The 9,507-nt window shown below is 34.1% G+C and overlaps 1 long non-coding RNA gene across 4 annotated transcripts in view; it reads left to right on the top strand.

The window, feature by feature from the left end:
- Window positions 1-9,099, top strand: part of LOC107968063 (uncharacterized) — a 45,822-nt gene extending 36,723 nt beyond the window's left edge. For 2 of the 4 annotated variants that reach the window (XR_010150505.1, XR_010150507.1), the window contains exons 4-6: window positions 4,120-4,201; window positions 5,334-5,396; window positions 5,734-7,285. This is a non-coding gene — a long non-coding RNA (uncharacterized LOC107968063). Of the gene's footprint in view, window positions 1-4,115; window positions 4,202-5,333; window positions 5,397-5,733 lie in introns of all 4 variants that reach the window. The other 2 variants (XR_010150506.1, XR_001708943.4) reach the window with 1 other exon arrangement.
- The last annotated feature ends 408 nt before the right edge of the window (window positions 9,100-9,507 follow it).

Here is a 9,507-nt window from a genome sequence, read left to right on the forward strand (position 1 = left end):
AAAAATATTTCATATTCAATTGTTTCTACTAACTCCTTTTGGTATTAATTCTCAGATGGAATGAAAGATATTTTTTCTTTGATGATCCTACATTGACTATGATCTAGAAAAAGTTCTGGAACACACAAAGCATCAGTAACAATGACCTTGTAAGATTGTTTGAGATATAAATGTGTTAATCTAACTAAAGAGTTAAACAAAATGATTATCAATCCATAAACTCAGATAAAATTTAAGTTAATATAATCCTGATTAAGAACACCCACACATAATAATATGGAAAAAGCCATATTACTGATTATTAAAGCCACCCCCACTTTCCATCCTAGATTATGAGATAATTCTATGATGCTTAATTGATGTAAGCAGTTTTAATCAATCAAAAATGGTCGCTACTAAAATTCCATGTATTTAAACTTTCAGTGCCCATTTGATGTCAAGCAATTCTTTGCTTGTCTATGGACAACGAGAAACTTTGCTAATTGGAAACGCCCGTACCTAACCATGCCAAGTAGACATCTTCTCTGAGGTCACACCATACCCTTTTGCAGTGCTGTGGAGTAGCTCTGGTCCTTCCTTCACAAGGCCGGCTGAAATATCAGATGTATTAGTCGGTGTTCTCTATAGAGACAGAACCAATAGAAAAGATATAGATAGAGAGATATATAGATAGGGATATAAATATGGATACAGACATGAACATGGAGATAGATAGATATGAGTTGTGATTCTTAAGGGGAATCGGCTCACATGATTATGAAGGCTAAATCTCTTGACAGGCGGTCTGTAAACTGGAGACCCTGGGACGAAGGTGCCCTGTCTCAGTCCAAATCCAAAAGCTTCAGAACCAGGGAAGTTTATGGTGTAATTCTCAGTCCCAAGCATGGAGAGCCTGGAGTTCTGATGTTCAAGGGCAGGAGGACAAAAGTCCTCACTTCAGGAGACGGAAAGTGTTTTGCTCTCCTTTTTTTGTCTTTTATCCAAGAGCCCAGCTCATTAGATGTTGCCTACCCATATTGCAGGTGGGTGGACCTTCCCCACTCAGTTCACTGACTCACATGACATTCTTCTCTGAAAACACCCTTCCCAGACTTACCAAAAGTAACGCTTCACCAGTTCTCTAGGTATTCCTTAACCCAGTCAAGCCGACACTTAAAATTAACTGTCACATCAGGGTTCTTAATCTCTGCTTCCACTAGTTTCACAAAGCCATTTTTGCTTTCTCCATGTCCCCTAAATAATTAGGCACAATTCCTTCAGTAAGTTTAGGCTGTTACAAAATACAAGATAAAGAGAGTCATATATTTCTGGAAGTTATATCTTACTACACTTTCAGTGTTCTCTAAGCAAGAATAAAACATTGCTTAAAATGAGGAATTGGGGGATAATAGATGTTAGGTGTTATTATGACTATTGCTCTTTTGGTTCCCCCAAAAGCATAGCTTGAGATAAGACTTTGGTTGCATGAATTTGCTTTGTAAAATAAAACATAAGAAGGGAGTATGGAACTGGAACAGGTAAAGTGAGAAAGTGATAGAGAAAATGCTAATAAACGGTGTGGTATGAAGATGACTGTTAAAGGACCGCTGAGATATAGGTACAGTGCTTCCCTGATCCTTTCTTCTGAAGGACCAAAGGCTAAAGTATCTGTGCCTTTGCTCCCCTGACGATCTTTTCTGGAGCTGACCATTTCACATTTCTGAGTTGGGCCTGCTCAAACTGAGCAGAATCTTGGACTTCGATGTAAAGTCTTGAAGCAGAAAGCCTGAGATCCATTCCATGAGTGCTTAGAATATAACTTTCAGCATGCAACAACCTCTCCTCCACATTTGTGCATGAAGTCAGAGGTGATCCAAAAAGGTGCAAACGATGAATCAAAGTGTCTGCTAGAATTCACTTCTTGCATTGTTCAAATGTCTCATGATTTATGTTAAATCCATCTCACTAACTTTTCCAGTTTGGGGTCAAGTGCAATTTCTTAGGGGGGGGAAAAAAGAAAGAAAGAAAAAGAAAGAAAAGAAAAGGGGGGAAAAAAACCGGACCATAAAACTAGTGGAATGAATCAGTATTTACTTCTGCAACTATTTATGAAAATATGATATTCACTATTTTTTTCTTCACTCATCCAATCTAGATTTTCCTTACCATCAGTATTCGAATCTAGAATGGGTAATAGAAAAGGAAACGCTAACTATTAATTAATACCTCGAGATCAGCTGCGGAAGATTATAGCTTATTCCAACCTACTTTTCTTGGCCAGACTACAGTAGTCACAAGGCCATAAGAATGAGCTTAGGGACAGATGTTAAGTGTAACGTTGTAAGATACATAGGGGTTTGAACTACTCATTGAAATAACTTTTATGTTCTTCAAGCTTTTTTGGCTTCAATCCCAAATGCATCATTTCCATGGTACAATGGATTGCTGCAATGCTTCCCTGACAGTTATAACCTGGTAGATCAGAAAATACTCTAGGTACTCAATTTTGGCAGCTTTATTCCCATAATCACTTGATGTCCTATGAAAAGGTGTTCAGTCTCTACTAAGAATCCAGGAAACCTTTTACAAGTATTAAGTTATTATCTTCCATAAAAGGCAAGGCTTTGCTCCAGATCCTTAGGGGTTGGTGTGCAACTCTTTTATTGGCTTTTCCCAGAAAGTCCATCCAGACTTTTCTTATATACATGGGGCAGAGATATTTCTCCACCATCTCTCATTCCTTGTTCAGTAAAGGGTACTTTAGAGACATTTAACTCCTATACTGTCCCAGGGTTGTATTAATAACTGTGTGTTTAACAATCTCCTAAATAACTTAGGAGCAAAGCCTTGAGGCAGAAAGCCAGATTCACTTTGCCTTGCAAGTGGGGAGGCTGTCACAGTGCACTGAGTGCTCCACTACAGCCGTGTAGCCAAGATCAGCAAGGATGTAATGTAGGCACCAAAGCTTCTAAAACTTATAATAGAAATCTGTGTATTTTTCTCACATTTAAGGTGTTCAGTGAATTGGATAGAATTACTCTGTATTTTACAATGCTTAACTTCTCTCAATTAAAATTGACTTATTAGATATTTTGAACATATTTTATTTTTCCCTTATCATTTTTCTTGAAATACATGACAGATATATTTTACCTTTTGGAACCTTAATACTGAGACTGAAGAATTACTATCTGCCACTGTTAAAATGCATGCTTATTTTCTTTTTCTGTGGGACATTCTTCTACATAATGCTGCGTCAGTAGAATAATTTTCTCACCAAGTGATAGGTAAGCAGATTCCAGTAAGGATGAAGGATAAGATTGTCAGAACTTTTATTCCTACCTCAAACTATGGGCCATAGTTATTTTGATTAACACTTAATTGCTGTTTCATTTACCTAGCTTAGAAAATATAAACCATGTAAAAACTTGTTTCTCTGCTGCCTTAATTTAATACTTAGTATAGAAGCCTTAACTACAGCATTTGACCCTTGCGTTTCAAATGGTGAGAAGGAAGGGGAAAACTTAAGGTAAAAAACTTACATTTATCAAATTAAATTTAGTCTATGTGGACACCTACCTTGATAATGAACAGTCAAAATTATGTTTATGTCCAATATTATATTGATATATAATTTATTTTTCCTTTTTTATGTATGGTTTGTGTTAGAATGAATGCTAATAGTATATTGGACTATGAGGTTGACTTCTGATTTTTCTTTCTCACCCAGCATCTGTATTCTAGTAGACAACATGCACTCTCTTAACTTTCAGCCCATGTAGTTTGGGTGGGATTACCCTCATACCTCTTTTCAGAGGAAGGCTTGTGGCTGTGGATTGATCAATATGAATACGGTGCCTGCTGCTACTGTAGTGACTGGTTCTGGTAAACATGAAGCTATCTTGCTGATGCTGTCAGGGAAAATGTGATACATTTCATTTGCTATGAAGAGTATAGGATGTATCATAGGAGACAGTTATCATCTTTGCCATTATGCGCAGATCTCAGGCATGAAGAGCCTGGTGGAGATTAAAATCAACACATAGGAAACAAACTTTAGAAAATATGGGGTAGATAAGAACAAAATTCTTGAAGTCTTGGATTCCTCCATGCCTAATTACAGCTTATTTTTTCAGCTAGGTAGGTCAGTAAATCCTCTCCTACACCATAGTTATTTGCTTTAAGCCAACTTGAAGTGAACTTCTGTCTCTTCTTTAATCTGGTAAGCCCACCCTGCTCCTTGTTATATTATAAGGTAAAGTTTTATGATAAATGATGTGTCTCCCTATTTCTAGGAACTTGATGCAGTCCCTCTTATGGCAAGTCAAATAGTATAAGAGGCACTTGTCTTTACAAATTAAAAAAACTATCAGATTTTAGTAGTATAAGCATTAGGCAAAAACATGACAAATAATAAGAGTAGCAAGCAAATGGATGTTTACTTCATCAAATTCACTTTGAAGTAAGTATATCAAATTTAGTGCACTTAAGTATTAATTTACTAAATGGTACCTGAGTCGCCTGAATTAATGGAGTATGAAGATGTACATTACTTATTCTGTCTTGTAAAGTAGAAAGAATTTGGATCATTAAATGCCTAAACATTCATGATGGGATGACATCTATTATATGTGCATATACATTTTTAAGTAGATAGTGTTTTTTTACCAGTTATTTAAATATCCATGTTTTCAGTAATTAAAATGTCTACAGCTATTTTTCCTTTTATATTATTTAATGTTCTTCTAGGCAGAGGAAAGAGAGAGTAATAGCATATGAATAGCTATTTCCTAAAAGCTCTTGAAAACCTGACAAAAGTGGAGAATTGTGTTTGTTCTTTAGTGAAGAGTTCTGTTAATATTTCAAAAGTGGAGCATCAAACCTTTTAATTGGTAGCATAAGAGTTGTCTGTATACAAATAAGGGATTTATGATTCACAGAGCTATTGATTTAGGTAGTGATATCAAGACAAAAAGCCAAATGAATAAATATTTAATGACTGTGTACTATATGAAAATCTTGGTTCCCACTTAAGCATTTTGTAGTTGCTATATATTTTCTGGGAGAACCCCACATCATATGCTCTCATTCTAAAATTTCTCTTTCATTCATCAACTCATCTATTAATTAAAAATTGAACTTTAAAGTGGATTCAAGAAAACAGAATTTTCAAAATCACAGATTTTATCATTTGATATATTCAATCACGTCAGTTTCTAAACATAGGACAAAAGTAATGAATTTAAATGTGATTGTCCTTAAACTGTAAAAATACTCCAAAGTTTATGTACTTGCATGAGCAGAAAACGTATTAATATTGATCATTAAAAAATGTCTGTTTTTCTCCAACAAAGAGAATCTTACGTCTTCAAGCCCTGTTCACACCGCTTGTCCCAGTAGAATAAACTTTATTTAAGGTAAGTAATTTGTAAATTAAATAAGATGAATGAAAATGACCTTTTTTGCAAAAGATAAAATTTCCACAGAATTTTGAAGAATATGATTGTGAATAGAGAGATTTTTTGGAGTAGTTGGCAAACCAGAGGCTCTTTATGGCATGATTTATGAGAAAATTGGGGGAAAAAGAAATGCAGCTCTTCAGTGTTGCTGTGATTATGAATTCGATGTTTTTAATGTCCTTTGATAGATGTGAGTAAAGAATGGAATTTCTTTTTAATTATGTTTGCATGGTGAACTGTGTGTAGTGTTCAGAGTCTGAGCTCTTATGTTTGTCAATGTATTTTCTTTAAACAGTTAGATATCTAGCAGATTACCAAGGAGGAGAAGGATCAGCATCAATATCTTGTATTTCATAAGGCTCTAACATTTCAAGCATCATCTCATAAGTTCACTAACCCTGGTTTCAGTTTGCATATTTGTTGAAAAAACAAGAGAAGTTCGTTCAACAGCATTAAAATTCATCCCTGCTAACATTCGACAAACTTTTTTTGGGAATTAATCAACTGCAGTGGCTCCTGAATAAAACACTCACAATATAATATTTTAAGCCACAGCTAGCTATTAACACTCTGAAAGATGAACTGCATACATGTTTCACGAAGATTTATATGAAGGACTGATCTGAAATATATAAGAGATGCTGATAGAGAATTCACCTGGCTTTTAAATGAGGCAATACTCTCCCAGAATTTATTTATTACCAATGTCTTTCAATTGTGAAAGATGGTGTAAGAACTTGGAACCCACAAGCATCTGGATAGAAATATGAAGATGGCTTGACCTTGCAGGTGATGAGTTATTTGCCGCTGCTCCCGGGTATTATTCCACCTGCTTTGGGTAAACAGCATGATATTGCCAACAGGGGGAGCTACAGACAGAAGATGGATGAAGCCGATTTTGTTTACGAGTGTAATTTAGCTGAACTGACAATATATTATACCTTAATAGTCCCTCAGAGTGAATTTAATTGATGACCCAACTTAGATATTCTCTTAGAGTATCTTTGTACTGGATTGGATGCAAGCTGGGTGCTTATGTTTGCTTCCCTGTTGTTAATAGAGTTACTGCCATCTGGAGAAGATATCTGCTAATATGTTACGGGAGTTTTTTCCATTGTTGCTGCTTCTGTGAAGAACTCAGAAAGGTTCTGATAAGCCAAGAGAAAAGACAAAAGTAATGCTTTTCTCAGCGAGATCTAAGAACGTTTAGTAGATTGACAGAGATCATTAACACTTTAAATGTAGTTTTACTTCCATTTTCAGTCAGGTGAAGTGAAAGTAAAAGTTTATACTGGATAGCAAAATTAAATAATGTTTTTAGCGTTGAGACTGCCTATTATACACTTACACACACACTTACACACATATCCATGAGAGAAAATATTTATAAAAAGAAAATTACAACTAAGAAATCTTGTTTGATAATACTACTTTAAAAGCTAAGGCACATGAAAGAGAATTAGATCTCTGTCATTAAGATTGTCCATAAAAATGCTTGTTTCTCATACATAAGACAGTGGGAAAAAAGGTTAGGACTAATCAATTTTTATCTTCTTATGAATATAGTAGAGAGCTTAGGCATGTAATATTATGAAACTTTACAATACTGATTTAAAATGTGCTATAAGCACACTGGCCCCCACAGCCCTGCTAAGTTTACTATAGACATCAGGTCTTTTTTTTTAATATGATATTTGTTAATTAATTAATTTATTTATTCACCAAACATTGTTTATTAAGCATATTGTATGTGTTTAGCATAAACTTAGGGGCAAGAAAATTAATGACTAAGAAATTTCCCCTGTCTTCAAAGTGTGCATAGTTTAATAAAAAGAGACAGCTATTTTAAATATGTGACTGTAGTAAAATTACAGATGTCAATTTAAAAATATGCATAAGACAACGCACAAAAGAGGCAGTTCTACTGCTAATTTTGTGGTGGATGGACAGTTTTACCACATTGATCTTCGTTGACCAGAAAAGGTCAGCTGTGATCAGTCTGTAATCTGTTCAATAGAAGACTTATACGAGGCATGTATCATTTTGAGACTCTGTGATTGTTGTTTAGAATACAAAAACAAAAGGTCATGTCTTTGAAGAATTTACAGAGCTTAAAAGAATTTAAATACCTTAGCATATTTCCCAGGCCCTTGTTGGGCACTGCTTGTCTGGATGATCCACTAGTATCTCAAAGTCAATGTATGCTACACTAAATCTTTCTTTCTAAATCTTTTCCTACACTTATGACTCCATCATATTTCTAGTCTCTAAAACTTAAAGACTCAGAGTCTCTGTCTTCATCTCACTGATTACTCACATGCAGCCACTTCCTGCTCTTTTATTTCTGTTACCATTGCACAGTTCAGGTGCTTTTGTAAGACCACCCAAAATAATCAGCATCACTAGTCTCTTTCCTTTCCCATTCCAATTTATATTAAAACCACTTACTAAAAAGTTTTAAGACACACTGCTTCTAACTTAATATTCCCTTTTAGTCTTAAATGATTTTAATGATTACACTACATATTTAGAAAAAAATAATAAACAGGAAACCTTAAATTGCTATATAAGGCCCTTTACACTCAGGACCTAGTCAATTTTTTCAATCTGTATTTTATTATTTCTGAATATCATTCAGCATTCCATTTAAATGGAATTATGTAGTATTTCCCATACCTGTCCTGCAGTTTCCTGATTCCCTGCTTTATTTTCTCTTATAATTCAATCTAGACTGTATTTTTCTATACAGAAATCTCATTCCCCTTGTTAGATCGAAAATGCTATTTATCGGATGTGTGAGATTTTCTTCAATATAGTCCCATGAAAGGCTTCTGTGAAATTTCGTAATATTTTATGCACACTTGAAACAGAAGTGATCATTTGGGGTTCCTTGTGGTGTAGTACAGAAAGCATTAGATTTAAAATTAGACCTGTGAATTTCAATTGTCCCTGTCACTATTGTTTCTGAGACTTTAGCTAAATCATATATACTGCTAATTTTGTGGTGGATGAACATTTTTACCACATTGATCTTTGTTGACCAGAAAAGGTCAGCTGTGATCAGTCTATAATCTATTCAATAAAAGACATATTTATTGTCACCTCAGAAGTAATAATATATATCAATAATAATAATATTACTCATTGAGAGTTAGAGAAAGTAAGTGCCAATACATTTTGTAAAATGTTAAACTGAAATGAGAGATAGATATGGGTTTTAATCTTTGGTTTTCATCTGATTCATGAAACAAGATTATTTTGGGTTTTATTTTTCTATTACCATTGAGGCTACATAATAGTCACTTTAAGTTTAAAACAAGCATAAAGGTAAATGTGAAGAAGTGGGTTTATATTTAATAAGCACAAGAGATATTTGTCAATTGAATAAATAAATGACTGAATGAGTAGATGAACTTCAGCAAGACATATTACATCTTTCCTAAATAGTGTCAGGTTGCATATAAAAATCAGCATCTACATATATTCTGAATTCAATTGAGAATAACATGTGATTCAGGAGTTAACAGTATTTCCCTGATGCTCAAAATCAGCATTAATGAGATTTAATATGAAAACAAACGAACAAAACTTTGGTTTAGGTTAAGAAAGCAAAATTAGTTTTATGATCTCGACAGTTCTCATAACGAAGATCAAACACATTAAGAAAGAAAAACATGCTTAAAAAAAGGAATAAAACAAAGTTACAGAGAGATATGAGGCGGTTTTTGAAAAGCCAAAGATAAGTGCTTCAAAAATGTTTTTTTGAGCTCCCACTATGGCCTAGACATACGTTAGAAGTGAGCTTATAACCATTCTTCCTCTTAAAGTGATGAGAGCTTCATTATTTTTCTTCTCTATTGATCTATTAGCACAAAGGTACATATCAAAAACTAAAACAAAACCCTAACTCAAACAGCTGCTATATATTCACTATCATCAACCTTCATTTAAAACTGCAGAAATAATTTTAAGAAATCTCAAGTATCATGATATGTGAAATTATAATAACATTATAATTTATAATAATAATAACATCTAATGGGCACCAGAAGAATACATCTTCACAAGA

This window comes from Pan troglodytes, chromosome 14, assembly GCF_028858775.2.
Source record: "Pan troglodytes isolate AG18354 chromosome 14, NHGRI_mPanTro3-v2.0_pri, whole genome shotgun sequence".
Classification (NCBI taxonomy): domain Eukaryota; kingdom Metazoa; phylum Chordata; class Mammalia; order Primates; family Hominidae; genus Pan; species Pan troglodytes.